A 17603-nucleotide genomic window follows, 5' to 3' on the forward strand; every position below is an offset into this window, starting at 1 on the left:
TTGATATTTACATGGTTGCACTCTATGCCGCGTTCAGAGACCAGGAAACCAAGGAGCTGGCCAGCTGGCACTCCGAAGACGCACTTCTCCGGATTGAGCTTGATCTGGAATCGGCGCAGATTCTCAAAGGTTTCTTGGAGATCTTCCAACAGTATTCCCCGCTTTTCCGTCTTCACTATCACATCATCCACGTAGACGTGGGCATTTCTGCCGAGTTGCTTGAGGAGGCACTTCTGCATGCAATGCTGAAAGGTGGCGCCGGCATTCCTCAAGTCGAACGTCATAGTCAGGTAGGAGAAGGCTCCAAACGGCGTGATGAAAGCAGTCTTCAGTCTGTCTGCCGGGTTCAGCTTGATCTGGTGATATCCTGAATATGCATCTAAGAAGCTCAACAACTCGAATCCGGCTATGGAGTCTATCACCTGGTCAATTCTTGGCAGAGCAAATGAATCTTTTGGGCAAGCTTTGTTGAGGCTTGTGTAGTCGATACACATCCGCTACTGCTTGTTCTTCTTCAACACTAGGACCGGGTTCGCCAGCCATTCTGGAAAGAACACTTCCATAATGAAGCCGGCCGCTAGGAGTCGGGCTATCTCTTCTCCAACAACTCTTCTTTTCTCTTCTGACAGGCGGCGCAAGGGCTGCCTAACGGGCTTCACATCAGATCGGACATGTAACTTGTGCTCGGCGAATTCCGTCGGTACACCTGGCATGTCTTTAGGGGACCATGCAAAGATGTCTCGATTCTCACGGAGGAAGTCGATGAGCTCGCCTTCCTATTTGCTGTCTAGGTTTGCACCTATGACAGCGTGCCTCTCCGGGTGCTCCGGGTCCAAAGGTATCCTCTTTGTTTCTTTAGCCGGCTTGAACGAACCATTAGCTTCCGACTCCTTGGGGTCGGGCGACATCTCTGGCTGCTTGCCGGCCATAGCCACAACCCGGTCAAGGAGCCGCCTTTCAGCTGCGATCACCAGGGACTCGGCCAACCGACTGCTCTCGGCCGTGCAGGCGGATGACTTCCTGTAGTCTCCAGCCACGGTCAGAATCCCCTTTGAACTCGGCATCTTCATCTTGAGGTAGGCGTAGTGAGGAACCGCCATGAACTTGACTAAGGCAGGTCGGCCAAGCAGCGCTTGGTATGGGCTTTCAAGGTCCACCACTTAAACCAGACTGGCTCTCGGGGAAAATGATCTTTGTCCCCGAAAAGGACGTCTATCTGGATCTTGCCGATCGAGGAGCAGGAAAGGCCAGGCACAATGCCGTGGAAAACAGTTCGGCTGCTTTGAAGCTGCTTCTGCTTGATTCCTAATTTTTTCCATGGCATCCTTGTACAGGATGTTGATGCTGCTGCCTCCGTCTATCAACACTCGCGAGAAGCGAGCGGCCCGCCTATCAGTGGCCAAGGTTGCACTCAGAACCAGGGCGTAGGAGCCCGGATTCGGCATCACCTCTGGGTGATCTGCTCTGCTCCAACTGATAGGCTTCTCGGACCAATGCATAAACTCCGGAGTATCTGATGCTACTGCATTTACTTCTTGCTGCTGCAACCGTCTGCTGCGTCGATCATCAGCCATACTGGTGAACACCACATAAGCTACATGCTCTTCGGGGTACTCATCTTGTACGGCACCGACTGGCCTGGCCGCCAGCTACTGGGGCGGCTGTGGAGGCGGCGGCCCAGCAGGCGGAGGAGGAAGGAGGTCGTCTCCCTTGGCGATTCTGGTGAGCCAGTGGCATTTCCGGGTGGTATGATTTGATGGCTTCGCGCCACTGTGGAACTTGCAGAGACCATCCAAAGTCTGTTCATAAGAGAAGGCCGGCAACCAGTTGGACTTGCCACCCTTCTGTCGCTTCGCCGGAGGCTGCCCCTCAGCCTGTTGGTCTTCGACTGTCGTGACCTGCCGACTGCTGGAAGTTGGCTGCGGGGCCTTGCGCTTGTGATCATTCTGCTGTTGTCGCCGACTGATATCTCCAGCCGGAGTTCTGGGAGCCTGAGGGGCCACTTTGCTAGTCGCACTAACTTGAATCTCAGTCTTCATGGAGGAGTCGGCGGTGGCATACTTGTCTGCAATGACCAGCAACTCGTCGAGGGTCTCGGGCTCGTCGCAGAGGAGCCGGTGCTTGAGGAGGATGCCTTCTCTGCACCCGGCAGTGAAGTACTCGATAGCCTGCACCTCGTGCACGCCCTCGCAGGAGTTCCGAAGCTCGCCCCATCGCGTGAGGTAATCGCGTGTCGACTCGTCTTGGCCTTGCACGCACAAGGAGAGTTGTCGTGGCTTGGGAGGCCGCTTGTACGTGCTGGTGAAGTTGCGGATGGAAGCTTCGGTGAAGTCGACCCAACTGTTGATGCTGCGGGGCTTCAAACTGTTCAACCATGTCCGGGCCGTGCCTTGGAGCATTAGCGGAACGTACTTCACGGCAACACACTTGTTGCCGTTTGCTATGTTGACGGCTGTGGAGTAGTCAACTAGCCAATCTTCCGGCTTCACGGAGCCGGTGTATTTGGGTGTGTCTCGGGGAGCGTGAACCCTTTGGGGGAGGGTTCATCTCGGATGCGGGGCCCAAAGCAGGGTGGACCCAGCTCATCTTCTTCTTCCAGCGCCAGGGATCGGTGGAGTCGGTCGATCCGGTGGCGAGCGTCATTCTCTCCGACTCCTTCTCGACGGCCGAGGCGGTCGCCGAGAGTCGGATGCTCGATAGGCGGTGGGGAGACTCGTCTTTCCCTTCGTGGTGGGGGAGGCAGGTAGTCGCCCTGCCGCTCCACTGCTCTTGGGCGGCCGTCTTGGTCGCGCTCGATGGTGATGCGAGTCCGACTGTGGCTGACAGCCGGATCCTTCTCTTTTCTTCCGTGGACTCCGCCAGTCGGCGTCCGAGACATCGCGCCTTGATCTCGGCGGGGAGGTAAGTCGTCGTTCTGTCGCTGTGGAGTCTCCGTGCGACAGCCGCTTTGAGGAGTCGCTGGACTCGCTCGGTCATTAGGCGGCGCTCTTCGCCTTCGAAGTTGTCAAGCTCGTCTGCTGCCGCCTGGGCGGCACGGATGTTCTCTGCAGGCGTGGCATACACGGGGCGATCGGCCCCGAACAGGTTGGCGACAGACGCGCCGCGCTGTCGGACCGCGCCTAGGCGGCTAGGCAGAGTCGCCGCCGGCGAGCCGCCCACGGCGCGATCCATCTCACGTTGGTAGGCCTCCGACAAGCGTCTCATGCTTGCCAGCTTCTTCGCGCCTTCGACAAGCTAAAGGCGGCATGCCTCCAGCATCTCGGCGTCAGCGTCCTCCAGAATGGGCGCCGTCAGGTCCCACAAAGCCGCGTCGAGCGGGTCATGAGCTCCTTCACCGGAGCGCTCGCCGTGACTGATGACGAGCACTTCCGTGATGGCGCTTCCGCCTCTCGCCTCGCGAGGGAGCGGCTCGTCGTAGATCACCACGTTGGAGGGGAACATGTCGAGCGACACATCGTCGGAGTCGGCCAGCATCAGGTCGGTGGAGCCTACGGACTCCAAGTCCACGGCAGGCTCGCCAGCGACGTGAAGATGGTCGAGGAGGCCCGCGAGGAGGCTCTCGGGGCCGCCCGTGCCTGCATCGGATGCAGGCTCGTCGGAGATGCTAACCTCGCCGAGAAGGTCAGCGAGGCATCTTGCCGCGCAGGCGTCGTCAACGCTTTGCAGCGCGTCGGGGCAAGCGCCATCGGGCGTGTCGGGCTGGCTACGCTCGCGGGGGAGGAAAAGGGTTCCCGTCCAAAGCAGGTCTCCGGACGACGGTGCACCTCGCCCCACGGTGGGCGCCAAATGTCGGGGGTTGGGTGCGACATATGCCAAAGGATGGCTTATCATGGTGGGAGCGAGTAGAACATCGCCGGTGCCAGGAAACGGGATTAGGCGAAGGCATGCACGCCGTCGAATCTTACCCAGCTTCGTGGCTCTCCGGGGAGATAACACCCCTACTACTGCTCTGCAGGGTCTCCGCATGATCACTAAGGCGTAGCGACTACAAGGTTGCTCCTAGAGCTGTATTGTGGAGGTAGAAGGAGGCAAGGCTAGCCTTCTTCTTCCTATATGAACTGGTCTAAGGCTAAATGGATCCCAACCCTTTGCATGGGTGCCCCGGGGGGTTTATATAGGCCTACCCCCCGAGGATACAATAGTAATCCGGCTGGGCGCGGGTCCCAGCCGTCTGTCTCACAGGCCGCCGTCTTCTCCGCCGACTGATGGGGCCCGCCGACTCGCGGGCCCCGCCGACGAGTCCGGCACTGTAGCCGTGCCTTTGATGACGCAGGCTTGGTCATTGGGTCGTGGCAACAGTGCCGCCGTCTATCGGGCGATCACTGTCGTTACTCCCCATCTTGTCTGGTTAATGGTGCGTGGGACCCGTGAGAGGGGTTGGCCGACTCCGGGGAGCCGACTCCCACGGGGCCGTCTTCGGGGCGTACCCGCCGTCTTCTAGATCTCACTGACTGGCGGGTCCGCCGTCTCTGAGCCGTATAGGTAGGCCATCGTGGCCACAGTGCGTCGCGTACTGTGGCCGAGGTCAGGTCTGGCGTGGCTACAGTGCCGGGCCACACCGAAGATCTCCGGCGGTACGGCACACTGTAGCCACGCCGGCTCCTCGCAAGCAGGAGGTGACGGCCACGCCGTGGTCGTACCCGCAATGAGCGTAGAGTCGCGGGCCGACTCTCTATAGCCAGCTCCTCTGGAAGTCGTCGGCCATGAGTCGGCCCATCTGGGAGTCGGCATCTGAGATTCGGTTCATCTGGAAGTCGTCATCTGAGACTCGGCTCATCTGGGAGTCGTCATCTGAGACTCGGTTCATCTGGGAGTCGGCATCTGAGACTCGGTTCATCTGGGAGTCGGCATCTGAGACTCGGTTCATCTGGGAGTCGGCATCTGAGACTCGGCTTTGAGGGGCGCGGCCTGCCCCGATGTCTTGAAAGGTTCTGGGGCTCGGGTCAGCCTACCCGTGGCCCATTACTCCGACAGGCGGAGTCAATACCTGCATGCGGCCTTGCGGCTTTGCCGGGGCCTTCAGGCCCGGTGCCCGACCAGTCCATGGCACGGCGCGGCCTCCAACAGCCGGGCTAGCTAAAGCCCGACCGGATCCGCTCCAAATCTGCCCGCCGAGTGCGAAAATCAGGTGGTCGTGGTTGGGTATCTCGGGGGTGTCAAGGGAAAGGGGGCTGGGCGAGCGCGCGTCCGAGCTGCACAACTGCAATAGAGGCGGCGGCGGCGGCGGCGAGGGGCAAGAGTGGAGGGGGTGTGGCTGGAGGGAGAGGGGTGGATAGAAAAAGGGATGCATGTGCCACCGACGGGCGGGCCAGGGAGGACAAGCGCACACAGCCCGTCCATCCGCGCGCTGTCCGTTTCACCTCAAAAGCGGCCCAAACGTGGGCCGGGGATGGATTGAAAGCGGACAAAAGTTCGTTTGTGTCCACACGATGAGTCGTCTGATACATTCGTTTTTCCTAAACGGACGCAGCCGGACAGGATGGGGTCGTGCGCTGGAGTTGGCCTGAGGACCTCGCCCTATTACACGCCGACACCATATCCTCTTCCTCCACCCTACCATCCGCCGTGGACGAATTGTTTTTGAATTGCGCAAACGCATTGTCCCCGTCAACCTCATGGACCGCTGCGCGAGTGCCGCAACGTGGTGAACCGTGTTCTAGAGTCTAGACGCGGTAGGTGGCGATGAACAAGGCAATTAGGCGGGGCCAATTTGGAGATTTCTCGGTCAGGCAAGCTTTTGTGTAACTGAACTACTGAAGCGAGGATGGGAGTTTAGCACTAGATACGAACCCATTTTAAAAAACAGCCTACCCAAGCAGACAAACTTCAGGGGCAGTAATCTTGCCGGAGTTGGAGAAGAAACTATTTTCAGGGAAGGAAAGTGGACCGTTTTCCTTTGCATACCTTGGTGAGGAACTTTTTGAGCTGCAGCGAAGAAGAGACTTCTCCAACATCATAGCCCCTGGGGTCCCGGGAGAAGGAGAACCCGACGCCGACCGGCGAGTCCACGAACAGGACACTGGCAACTTTGGTCCATGCGTAGGGGTGGTACCGCAGCCGCGGTATGGTGCCATCGTAGGGCTCTCCGATTAATTTCAACGGGCCTAGAAACACAGTTGACTTTACTCAATCAATATCTCACTCCAATAGAAGGGAACAACAATCAGGCAGCTAGATCTAGAAGTGCCAGCCAAGACAGAAATAGTAAAGTCGGCCAGTGTCGCCGTACAGGGAATCACTGACCTATCTCGAACAGCAACACACTGAGGACGCTGCAGCGGTCGCCGCCGGATGACCGGGTCACGCCGCGGGTCGCCCTCCGACTCGATGAAGTAGTAGAACAGCTCCGAGCCGTTCTGCTCGTCCACGGTCACGTACCTGGCATGGACAAAGAGCTTGTAAACGAGTGCACTTGCAGTGCAGGAGTGTCCAAGAACGTGCGTGCCTGACCGAGGAAGAACTTTGCTGGACCAAAAGTTTCAGCCGTATGTTGCCCGGAAGAGTAGCATTTTTGACCGAGGAATACGTACCCGGTCTCAAGTCGGAACGGGAGGGGGCCATCGAAGCCTGGAAGGCTGGCGACGAGCGTCGGAGCCGCCTCGGCGGAGAGGAAGCGGCAGCGGCGTGGCAGAGCGGAGAAGAAGCAGAGGAGGAAAATGAGCCGCCGCAAGGGGAGGAGGGCCATCACCATGAGGGGCCTAGGCACTTGCGCCTCCATGGTTTCCCGAGGAAAACTTGCTCCCCAGGCTGTTCGTACTTGCCCACTTCCATCGGCTGCTCAACTTAATTGACCGCTAGCCGCTGACATTTTGTTTTTTCATTATTGAAGTCTGGCAGCAGATCCACATCAGGGATCAGATAAAGACATTGTGCACCGCGTGCCTCCTCAGATAAAGCATACAAAAGTCCTCACCCGATGACCTCGTGGGTCTTTTCCAGTGTTTCCCGGTACCGGAGACAGACAGCACATCGTAGTACGCCTCCGTGCCCCGACACGCGGAAACAACACACACCCGGGGCAACAGCACGTGCCGTCTTCTTCTGGAGCATACAACCCTCAAAGCGGCGACTCCTGGCTTGTTCCGCCGTGGAGCAGGGCATGGTCCATGGTGTGTGTCAGGACTCAGGACAAAGGATCCTTCACGATGAGTGGGGTGAAATGCAACCGCATCACATTTGTTGTGAAAAGGAAAGACAGACCACAGCCCAACCCAGGTTTGACTGTAACTGACAAAATTATCCAGCAATTTTTTTGGTTGATTCTGTAGCCTTTTAAAGTGGCGATTCTTTGGGCGACCGCCGGGGCGAAATATTTGGGACACATTCTATCGGGAGAGTAGTGAGGATGTGTTATGCACCCGATGCTTGGGGCTTTTATTTTCTTGTCCTCTGTAACTTTGCAAGACCTTTTCTCTCTCCTTATTAATGAAAGGGGGCAAATCTTATGCCCTACGTTTCAAAAAAAAAGTTCATATAGATAAGAAAAAACTGCGTAGATAAGAAATGCAAGACAGTGACCTAAAAAATGTAACAGGTCTGGCCGAAACGGAAAACACTTCACTCGTCTTCTTCGTCTTCATCAATCACGACCAGATGCTTCACGGGGGGCCTCTTCCTCTTCTTGGTGGAAGAGGACGACGGGTCGTCGTTCTCCTTGGAACTCTGCTTGTCCACGGCAAACACCAGGTCCTTCTTCTCCTCGTCGGCGTCGACGGACACGTAGCAGTCGTCGTCCACCTCCTCCTGCACCACCATCTTGGATATCCTCGTCATGACGTTCTTCTGCAGGCAGCGTTTGACCGGCCTCGCGCCGTACATCTGCACCTGGTCGCTGGACCGCGAGAGGATCACGTCGAGGGCCGCGTCCGTGATGTCGAGGCCGATGCCCTTCTCGGCGAGGCGCGCGGCGATGCCTTTGAGCTGCATCCTCGCCACCCTCCGCAGCTGCTCGCGGGAGAGCGGGCGGAAGATCACCATCTCGCTCAGCCGGTTGACGAGCTCGGGGCCGAAGTGCCTCTGCACGTCGGCGATCACACGCTTGCGGTTGGCTTCCGTGTCCTTGCTGGCTGCGCGGGCGAGGAGGTGGTGCGCCCCGAGGTTGGAGGTCATGATGATGATGGTGTTGGTGAAGTCGACGGCGCGGCCCTGCCCGTCGGTGACGCGCCCGTCGTCGAGGATCTGGAGGAAGACGTTGAGCACGGAGGCGTCGGCCTTCTCCACCTCGTCCAGGAGGACCACGCTGTACGGTCGCTGCCGCACCAGCTCAGTGAGCTGCCCGCCCTTCTCGTACCCATGCGACCTACAAATCAAAGGCCATCATATCCAATCCCATATGTAAACGGTAGAGGCGGATTAACTTGCGTGTACTGTACCAAAGAAGGAAGCTGTATATGATACGAACCCAGGAGATGCGCCGATGAGGCGAGTGACGGAGCTGCTGCTCATGTACTCGGACATGTCGATGCGGACGAGCAGCTTCTCATTGCCGAAGAGCTGCTCGGCGAGGGCCTTGGCGAGCTCCGTCTTGCCGACGCCGGTGGGGCCGAGGAAGAGGAACGATCCTGACGGCTGGTTTGGCTCCCCGAGGCCCGACCGCGAGCGCACCACGGCCTCGGTAACGACGTTCACCGCCTCGTCCTGGTCGATGACGCGCCGGTGCAGCCGCTTCGGCAGCTCCAGTAGCCGCTTCCTCTCGTCAGTCCCCAGACTAGTCACAGGGATTCCTGTCCATTTGCTCACGATCTACTCCCGTATTTCAGAATTTCAGATGATTTGATGACACCGGTCGGAGTGCAAATTTCAGTCGGATCTATTGGTACTTTATTTATCTTACCTGCGCTATGGGTCCGGTCCGACGTTTTCGTCCTTGGGCGCCAAGGGCTTGTCGTCGTTGCCTGTGGCTTGCTTCTTCCGGCGATCCATCACCAGCCTCGCCGTCGCGCACGCCTCATCAACAAGATCGATCGCCTTGTCCGGGAAATGTCGTGCTGAGAGGGAAAAAAAATATTCAATAGTTGCATTTGAGATGAAGTTTGCGCATGACATTGTGATGTCAAGCAAGTGGTCATTATTTATTTAGATAATTAATTAATGGTTAATTACCTGGGATATAGCGGCCGGAAAGCTTGGCGGCGACGACGAGCGCCTCGTCGATCTCCATGCCGTGATGCTCCTCGTACGCCGCCTTGAGCCGCCGGAGGATGGCTACGGTTTCCTCCTCGCTGGGCTCCGAGACGTGCACCTTCTGGAACCGCCGCTCCAACGCCTTGTCCTGGAGAAAGTAGTGGTGGTACTCCGCGTGCGTCGTGGCGCCGAGGCACCGGACACGGCCCCTCGCCAGCGCCGGCTTCAGCATGTTGGACGCGTCCATGCAGCCAGAAAAGAGACCGGCGCCGAGCAGCGTGTGTATCTCGTCGATGAACAAGACGACCTTCCCGGCCGCGGCGGCCTCCACCTCGGCGATCAGGCCGGTGAACCGTTCCTCGAACGTGCCGCGGGCCCTCGTGCCGGAGATCATCGCGGCGACGTTGATCTCCAAGACGCGCGCGCCGGCCAGGGCCCCGGACACCTCGCCGCGGGCGATGCGCTGCGCGAGGCCCTCGGCGATTGCCGTCTTGCCGACCCCGGCCGCGCCCACGAGCACGGCGCTGTTCTTGGACTTGCGGGACAGGATGCACACCACGCGGTCGATCTCATCCTCGCGGCCAACGACGGGGTCAGCGTTCGCCGCCGCCGCGGTGAGATCGCAGCCAAAGGTGTCCAAATTGGTTTTGCCCCCAAAGCTGGCCGTCAAAGGACAAGGAGGCGGTGCGGCCGGCGCCTCCTTTTTCGCACGCCCGCCTCCGCGGGCAGGCTGCCGGGAGTTACCCTTGGCCGGCCGCGGGGGCTTGGTCGACGAATTGCCCTCAGCCGGGGGCGTGGCTGCGCTCTTCGGTGGCTGCGCGTTGTTGCTCGACGGATCGCCGGAGGTCGGCGTCTTCGGGTCCTTCTTCGCCGAGCCATCGCCGCCCGCGATGGTTGACGATGGAGACCCCTCGAACGTCGCCGTCCAGTCGATTTCGATCGAGGGTTTGGCGCCACCGGCCTTGTTGCCGCCGGCAGCAGATCCCCTCGCCATGCTGCGCCGGGAATCTGTGAAGATTCGGTGTGAATGTGTGATACCGTGGTAATTCGTTTGGGTTCGCACATTACCCATCACCTTTTATTAGGTTTCCAAACTTGCAAGGCGCGTAGCAAATTAGGATCGGATTAATGTCTGTGAACAATCACCGGGTTTCTTGCCTTGCAATCACACTGTTTGCGCGCGGAGTTCAAATTTTGCGCCACTGAATTTGCGCGCCACATGGCGAATATGCCCGCAGCTCCAGATAGCCGGCCAAATAAGCAGCTGCAGAGAGGAGCTACAATGAATGGCCCAGGAGACTCAATGGGCGTAGCAAATGAATGGCCCACTGAGTTTTTCGGTTTTCCTTTTCTTTTCGTTTTTCGGTTTTCGTTTTTCTTCTTTTTTAGTTTTAATTTTATTATAAAAAAATCACGAACATTTTTTATTTCAAATCCATGATTATTTTCCTCGGGCTAAGATCATTGCCTTAGAGGCCTCAAATCAAACACAGTAGCTACCTATGAGTTAGTCGGGTCCTCTTCCTCCCCGCACATGTCTTCTTCCCTCGAGTATCGTCTTCCTCCTCATGCCTGAGTTGGCCTAACCGCTGGCCCTTGCCACCCATAGAACAGCGACAATTAACTCCCACCCTGTACCCACATTTTCAACTTCCTTTCTCTCCTCCACATTGATCATGTATTTGAAATTCATTGTGTATTATATATATACCTCCTGTATTAAAAAATGTTCGCCATGCAGTTATAAATAAAAAAACAAGAAGTGAAAAAGAGAGCAAGAAATAAAAACCCGTAGAAGCCCAACCGGTGAAACGCCAAAAATGCCTACTGCAAATTGGTTGGGGCATGTGCGCACGCCCCTATGTGTTATGTGGGAATTTTGCAGGCTTCTCCTATATAACGCTCGCTGCAACAGTTTGTCAACCAAATGCAAGGATGAAGTGAGCGGATGTGGGCCTACCCAATTAGCTGCGTACATTGTGATTTTGGGAAGGTTGTGGGGCTGGGTTTTTGTTTCGTTCTTTTGTTCTTTTTTTGTTGTTTTCTCTCGCGGTCTTTGATTTTTTTTGGATTTTATGTTTTCCAGGAAAATATTCTTGAAATTTTAAAAATGTTCGTGTTTTTCATAATGTACAAAAAATGAAATGACAACACATATTTATAAAAAAATGATAATTCCAGCGAGTATTTTAAAAAAATTCTAAAAATGTTCTCAAATTTTGAAACATGTTCTTGAAATTTCAATAAATGTTATTTTTATTCAAAAATGTTAGATTTTTCAAAAATATTCAAAAAAGGTTTTAAGAATGACAATTAATTTACTTATCCTTTTAAAAAATGTACTACTTTTGGTACTTTTAGAGAAAACCGCCTAGAAACTTGTAAAATACAAAACAGAAAATTGGCCGGCTTGCTATAGTCCAGTCGATTTGGATCGAGGCTTTGGCGCCACCGGCCTTGTTGCCGCCGGCAGCAGATCCCTTCGCCATGCTGCGTGGGGAATCTGTGAAGATTCGGTGTGAATGTGTGATACCGTGGTAATTCGTTTGGGTTCGCACATTACCGATCACCTTTTATTAGGTTTCCAAACCTGCAAGGCGCGTAGAAAATTAGGATCGGATTAATGTTTGTGAACAATCACCAGGTTTCTTGCCTTGCAATCACAATGTTTGCGCGCGGAGTTCAAATTTTGCGCCACTGAATTTGCGCGCCCCATGGCGGATATGCCCGCAGCTCCAGACGGCCGGCCCGATAAGCAGCTGCAGACGAGCTACAATGAATGGCCCAGGAGACCACGGAACTATGGGCCCATCGAGTTTTCCGGTTTCCTTTTTCTTTTCGTTTTTCGTTTTTCTTCTTTTTTATGTTTCATTTTTATTCTTAAAACAATTCATTAACATTTTTTGGCAAATCCATGATTTTTTTTCTTCGGGCTAAGATCATTGCCTTAGATGCCTCCAATCAAACACAGTCGCTACTTATGAGTCGATCTTCCTCCTCGCACATGTCTTCTTCCGTCGACTATCATCTTCCTCCTCATGCCTGAGTTGGCCTAACTGCTGGCCCATGCCACCCACAAAATGGTAGTGACTCTGCGAGCCGCTCTTGGCTAGCTAGTCTGAGTCGTTCTCTCTATTAGTATGTTGTCGTCCACGATGACCCCTCTAAGCCTTGTCCTTCTTCGACACCGACAATTAGCCCCCACCCTGTACCTTCAGCTTCCTTCCTCTCCTCCACATTAATCATGTATTTGAAATTCATTGTGTATTATAAATATACCTCTTGTATTAAAAAATGTTTGCCATGTGGTTATAAATGAAAAAACAAGAAGTGAGAAGAAAGCAAGAAATAAAAACCCGTAGAAGCCCAACCGGTGAAACGACAAAAATACCTACTACAAATTGGTTGGGCCATGTGCGCACGCCCCTATGTGTGTTATGTGCGAATTTTGCAACCCCTCAAAAAAATTGGAATTTTGCAGGCTTTTCCTATATAACGCTTGCTGCAACAGTTTGCGGACCAAATGCACAAGGATGAAGTGAGCCGATGTGGGCCTACCCAATTAGCTGCGTACATTGGGATTTTGGGAAGGTTGTGGGGCTGGGTTTTTGTTTTGTTCTTTTGTTCTTTTTTCTGTTGTTTTCACTAGCTGTTTTTTGATTTTTTGGATTTTATTTTTTTCCAGAAAACTATTCCTGCAATTTTAAAAACGTTCATGTTTTTTCATAATGTTCAGAAAATGAAATAACAACACATACTTAAAAAAATGTATTCCAAATAGTATTTTTAAAAGTTGCAAAAAATGTCCTCAAATTTTGAAATCTGTTCTCGAAATTTCAATAAATGTTATCTTTTTCCAAAAATGTCAGTGTTTTTGAAATATTCAAAAAAGATTTAAAAAATGACAATGTAATTACTTATTCTTTTAAAAAAGTATACTACATCTGGTACTTTTATAGAAAACCGCCTAGAAACCTGTAAAGTACAAAAAAAAATTGGTCGGCTCGCTACAGTAGTCAGCATCAACCCCCCCAACAGCTCTATGCACTAAATGGTCCGGCCTACCCGAATGATCCTTGTGTGAATTGCACACATGTTGAACGCACTCGGCAGCTTTTTTACATTTTTGAGTCATCGGAAATAGTTGTGATTAAAAACGCAAAAATAATGGATATCCTGAGAAGATGGGATTGCGGGAGGTCAAATGCCACAGATTTTGTTGGTCCTCTCGCCTCCATGGACCGTGCTACGAGGTGACAGGGACCTTGGAACTTGGATTTTCCTAGGTGTATTCAGAAGTTTTATATACGTGATTTTTTCAACAAAAATATTGGCTTATCCCTTCGTCTCTCCTCCAAGCGAACAGGATGGCTATGGTTTCTGCCTCCTGTCGGCGGTGCCATTGATCTGCCCAGGTCGCCTCATGTGGCCTTAGGGCCATGGGGCGCGGTGGATCCCGGCCCTTGCCGGCGAAAGTGTTTCACTTTTATATATTTCTTTGATTTTTTTAGGGTTTGTGTCTTGATCAGGAAGACGAGATGGCGGCGGCTTCCTAGAGATGGAATAAGGTTCTCCCCGTATAGCTCTCATACCGGCGGTGCATCTAGCATCATCGGAGGGCGTGTGAAGTGTGTCTTCGGTCAGAATTCAGTTGGTGGTTGTCTTTGGTGGATCCACTTGGATCTAGTCTTCGTTCGTTTACGTCATTGTGTCTTCAGATTGGATCCTTCAGATCTACGTTTCTCTTCATTGGCATGACGGCTTTTCGACTGTCTACCGCAACAAGTTTTGCTTGGCTCTGGCGAGGGAGGGATGCTGTGTTAAAATAGGTCTAGCGTGTCATGTACACGTACTTGTACGTGTGTAATTGTATATGCTGATTGTTATATATAGAAAGACGTGAAGAGGCTTTGTCCCACGGGAAACCCTAAACCCTATTCTCAAACTTGGTTTCAGAGCCTACCCTAGCTGCCGTCGCCTTCCCTTCCCACCGCCGCCTTCGCCGCCGCCGCAGCTCCTCGCGGTCGCCGCGATGTCCATCGTGCCGTCACCCATGATGACTCCCTCCTCCGCGCTCGCCCTCACCACCTCTCTGTGCCCGCCCCGATCGCCCCCGTCATCGCCGCACCCACCGCGTCGGCTCCCACCCCCGTCCTTCCGCCCATCACGGTCTCGCTCGACCGCAGCAACTTCATGCTATGGAGGGCCCTTGCCCTTCCCAACTTCGCCGGAGTTCGCCTCCACGGCTTCCTCGACGGCTCGGCCAGGGCGCCGGCGCTGACCCTGACGACAGGCACCGGCGAAGCCGCCCGCACCGTGTCCAACCCTGAGTACGAGCAGTGGTAGACGCTGGATCAGAAGGTTCTCGGGCATCTCCTCGGTTCGATGAACGTGGAGATCTCCGCGCAGCTCATCGACTGTAGGACGGCTGCCGCCGCCTGGACGACCATCCACACCATGTTCGCCCGAGAACAATGCCGGTGTGCGTAACCTCCAGCGCCAGATCCAGGCGCCGCGCAAGGGAGATCGACCCGCTGGCGAGTACATGCAGAAGGTCAAGGCCCTCGCTGATGCGATGGCCGCCGCCGACTCTCCTCTTTGCGATGATGAGATCATCGACTACATGCTGACCGGGCTCGGCTCAGCATTCAACCCCATCGCTGCTTCGATGAACTTCGCGGGCATACCTATCACGTTTCCCGCTTCTACTCCAGTGTTCTTCACTACGAGGCCCTTCAGCAACAACAATCGGAGCTTGAGGATTGGCAGTCCTCCTCCAATGTCGCGTCCTGGCCGGTCTACAACAACAACTCCGGCGCCCCCGACCCTGGCTGCCCGAGCGGCGGCCGTCCCTCCGCTGGCTCTCTCGCGCCCGACTCGGGAGGCTATGGCCCTGGCCAGGGCAACGCCCCTGGCCGCAACAACAACAACACTGGCAACAACCACAACGGAGGAGGTAACGGGGGCGGCCGCAACCGGCGACTGTCGCAACCGCTATGATCATGACTGCCGCTCCGCCAACTCCGCGTCCACATCCTCCTCCCATGAGCCGCCGCACTGGATCCTGGAAACCGGCGCGATGGACCACCTGACAAATGATCTCGATCGTCCCCACTTCCACGAGCGCTATGACGGGAAGGATCAAGTGCAAGTAGCAAATGGTGCAGGTTTGTTTATTTCACATATTGGTCATTCCACTATACCCGGTTCATCTCTTCGTTTACGAAATATTCTTTGTCTTCCACATATTCATCAACATCTTCTCTCCGTTTATCGTCTCGTCCTTGATAATGATGTTTTTGTGGAATTTCACTGTTTCTTTTTCCTTGTTAAGGACACGGCCACGAAGAAAATCCTTCTTCACGGTAGATGTCATGGCGGACTCTACCCCATCCCGTTTAGTCGCGCGTCGTCCTCCTCCAACCACCAAGCGTCTCTCAGCATCAAGACCACCCTGTCCCAGTGGCACCAGCGTCTCAGTCATCCCTCGAATAATATTGTTCAAAACCTTGTTAGGAATAATGATTTAGTGTGTTCTTCTGAACGCCAGACTTCTGTGTGTGATGCTTGTCAGCGTGCTAAAAGTCGACTATTGCCTTATAATTTATCACATCATGCTTCCACTATGCCTCTTGAGTTAATTCATTCTGATGTTTGGGGGCCTGCTATTGCCTCTTTCGGAGGCTATAAGTATTATGTGAGCTTTGTTGACGATTACTCTCACTTCTCTTGGATTTATCTCCTTAAGTACAAGTCTGACGTTGAGCAAGTTTTCTATGCTTTTCAGGCTCATGTTGAGCGTCTCCTCCGCACTAAAATCATAGTTGTCCAGTCAGACTGGGGTGGTGAGTATCACCGACTGCACCAGTATTTCCAACGCACTGGAATCTCTCATCGTGTGTCCTGCTCGCACACCTCTCAGCAAAACGGCATTGCTGAACGCAAACACCGTCAAACAGGTCTTGCCTTGCTGGCTCATTCTTCTCTCCCATTGCGTTTTTGGGATGAAGCGTTCCTTACGGCGTGCTACCTTATTAATCGCATGCCTACACCTGTTCTTCAACAAGATACACCCATCTATCGTCTCCTTAAGGTGCACCCTGATTACAAGTTTCTTCGCAATTTTGGTTGCGCTTGGTGGCCTAGTTTGCGCAAATATAATGCACACAAGCTTGCTTTCCATTCCACCATGTGTGTTTTCTTGGGCTATAGTCCGATGCATAAGGGATACAAGTGTCTTGATCGTTCTATGGGACGTATTTACATCTCTCGTGACGTTGTTTTCGACGAGTCTGTTTTTTCCTATGCAACTCCTGGGGTCACCGTCGATGTTTCTTCTTTGGTTGATGTTCTCTCTTTTCCTCCCACTGAACCGGCTACGGGTGACCATATGTGCAAATACGACTTGTCCTATTTTGTCTACTAACACGCCTATTTTAGGCCCTGTTACTTCTGTGCAGGATCCTTCGGCTGCTCTATCCTCGACAATTGACACGCATGGCGCTTGCACGCCCTCTGCCAGCCGCTCCCATGTGGCCGTCGCGCCGCACTCCCTGGTGATCGACGTGCATGGGACATGCACGTCCCCCCGCCCCTCGGCTCCCGCATCGCCCGGCCCGGTCACCGCGTCGCCCGACCTGGCCGGCATGTCGGCTGTCGCGTCGCCTGGCCCGTCGGCTGCCGCCTCGCCCGGCTCGGTCGGCCCGTCTTCGGCCCCGGCCGCTTTGCCCGGCCCTGTGGCGGTCTCCCCGCAGCGCGCTGACGCGCCGTCGTCTGCCCCAATGCTCGAGGATACTTCTACACTGTCGCCACCGCAGCTCGCGTCGCCTTCTATCGAGGGCACTCCTGCTCCCTCGACCGTGACACCTCCAGCTGCTCCTGCACACACCATGGTTACCCGCACCCGCGATCATACTCACCGTGCCCTTGTTCTGACTGATGGGACCATCCGCTATGACCCCCGTCGCCGTGCGTTTCATGCAGTGCCGGTCTCTCATTGTGATGCTCTCCGTGAGACTGCCTAGCGTACCGCGATGATTGATGAGCTCGCTGCCCTTCACCATAACAAGACTTGGCTTCGTGTGCCTCAACCGCACGGAGTCAATGTTGTTGGGAGCAAGTGGATTTTCAAGACCAAGCACTGTCTAGATGGCTCCGTTGATAAGTACAAAGCTCGACTGGTCGCTCGTGGTTTCACTCAGCAGCTTGGCATTGATTATGGTGATACGTTCAGTCCGGTTGTGAAGCCGGCCACCGTTTGACTGGTTCTTGCCTTGGCTGTGTCTCGTGGTTGGAGTCTTCGGCAGATTGATGTCAGCAACGCTTTTCTTCATGGGTATCTCTCCGAGGATGTCTATATGCAGCAGCCACCTGGCTTTGAGGATGCTCGCTTTCCCTCGCATGTGTGCAAGCTTCAGCGTGCTCTCTATGGACTCAAACAGTCCCCTCGTGCATGGTATGCTCGGCTCAGTACCCGTCTT

At 54.5% G+C, this 17603-nt stretch overlaps 2 pseudogenes; both read right to left on the bottom strand.

Annotated features, from left to right (window-relative positions):
* Nucleotides 1-6509, bottom strand: part of LOC119293406 — a 58904-nt pseudogene extending 52395 nt beyond the window's left edge.
* A 1048-nt stretch (nt 6510-7557) lies between these two features.
* Nucleotides 7558-10117, bottom strand: LOC119292549 (annotated as a pseudogene).
* Between the last annotated feature and the right edge of the window lie 7486 nt (nt 10118-17603).

Source organism: Triticum dicoccoides, chromosome 4B (genome assembly GCF_002162155.2).
Source record: "Triticum dicoccoides isolate Atlit2015 ecotype Zavitan chromosome 4B, WEW_v2.0, whole genome shotgun sequence".
Taxonomy (NCBI): domain Eukaryota; kingdom Viridiplantae; phylum Streptophyta; class Magnoliopsida; order Poales; family Poaceae; genus Triticum; species Triticum dicoccoides.